Source organism: Lithobates pipiens, unplaced genomic scaffold (assembly GCF_037356315.1).
Source record: "Lithobates pipiens isolate NorthernLeopardFrog02 unplaced genomic scaffold, aLitPip1_a1.2 Scaffold_13, whole genome shotgun sequence".
NCBI classification, from domain to species: domain Eukaryota; kingdom Metazoa; phylum Chordata; class Amphibia; order Anura; family Ranidae; genus Lithobates; species Lithobates pipiens.
The window spans coordinates 543,901,526-543,903,448 of NW_027507718.1; positions in this window are offsets into that span (position 1 = coordinate 543,901,526).

Here is a 1,923-nt window from a genome sequence, read left to right on the forward strand (position 1 = left end):
TGCATTCCCAGGGCAGGAGGCGGGGCCGCGCAGAGTACGAGGGCGGAGTTTAGCGGTCGGTCGGTGAGCGGTTCAAAAAGTGCAAAACTTCTTCAACTCCGCACAGCGGTGAGAGCGGGAGACCGGAGAGAAGCGAGCACCGGAGAGGTGAGCCCGGAGACCCCGGAGAGAGTGTGTGACGTCTTCTCATTGTCAGCATAACTTTCCCCCTATATATTCTATATATCGCCTGTACCCCCCCACCGTATATATTCTATAGATCGCCTGTACCCCCCCACCGTATATATTCTATAGATCGCCTGTACCCCCCCACCGTATATATTCTATATATCGCCTGTACCCCCCCACCGTATATATTCTATATATCGCCTGTACCCCCCCACCGTATATATTCTATATATCGCCTGTACCCCCCACCGTATATATTCTATAGATCGCCTGTACCCCCCCACCGTATATATTCTATATATCGCCTGTACCCCCCCACCGTATATATTCTATAGATCGCCTGTACCCCCCCACCGTATATATTCTATAGATCGCCTGTACCCCCCACCGTATATATTCTATAGATCGCCTGTACCCCCCACCGTATATATTCTATAGATCGCCTGTACCCCCCACCGTATATATTCTATAGATCGCCTGTACCTCTCGTATATATTCTATATATATCGCCTGTACCCCCCCGTGTATATATTCTATATATATCGCCTGTACCCCCCGTGTATATATTCTATATATATATCGCCTGTACCCCCCGTGTATATATTCTATATATATATCGCCTGTACCCCCCGTGTATATATTCTATATATATATCGCCTGTACCCCCCGTGTATATATTCTATATATATATCGCCTGTACCCCCCGTGTATATATTCTATATATATATCGCCTGTACCCCCCGTGTATATATTCTATATATATATCGCCTGTACCCCCCGTGTATATATTCTATATATATCGCCTGTACCCCCGTGTATATATTCTATATATCGCCTGTACCCCCTCCGTATATATAGTCTATATATCGCCTGTACTCCCCCCCGTATATATATTCTATATATCGCCTGTACTCCCCCCCGTATATATATTCTATATATCGCCTGTACTCCCCCCCGTATATATATTCTATATATCGCCTGTACTCCCCCCCCCCCCCCCCGTATATATATTCTATATTTTGCCTGTACTCCCCCCGTATATACATTCTGTATATCGCCTGTACTCTCCCCCCCCCCCCGTATATATATATATTCTATATTTTGCCTGTACTCCCCCCGTATATACATTCTGTATATCGCCTGTACTCTCCCCCCCCCCGTATATATATATATTCTATATTTTGCCTGTACTCCCCCCGTATATACATTCTGTATATCGCCTGTACTCTCCCCCCCCCCCCGTATATATATTCTGTATATCGCCTGTGCTCCCCCCGTATATATATATATTCTGTATATCGCCTGTGCTCCCCCCGTATATATATATATATTCTATATATCGCCTGTACTCCCCCCGTATATATATATTCTATATATCGCCTGTACCCCCCATATATATATATATATATATATATATATATATATATATATATATATATATATATATATGGGTACAGGATAGAAAAAAAAATAATATTATATATATATATATATATATATCTCCTGTAACCCCCGTTTATATATTAAAAAAAATATATCCTGTACCCCTCTGTATATATTATAAATATCTTATATATATTGCCTGTCCCCCCGATATGATACCCACCATATATATAGAGATATCTATATCCTGCCTGTGGCCGGCAGCCTGACCAGTGCCCGTCGTATGCAGCCGGCCTGTACCCAGCAGTTTTACCAGTGCCCGTCATATGCAGCCTGCCTGTGGCCAGCAGCCTTACCAGTGCCCGTCATATG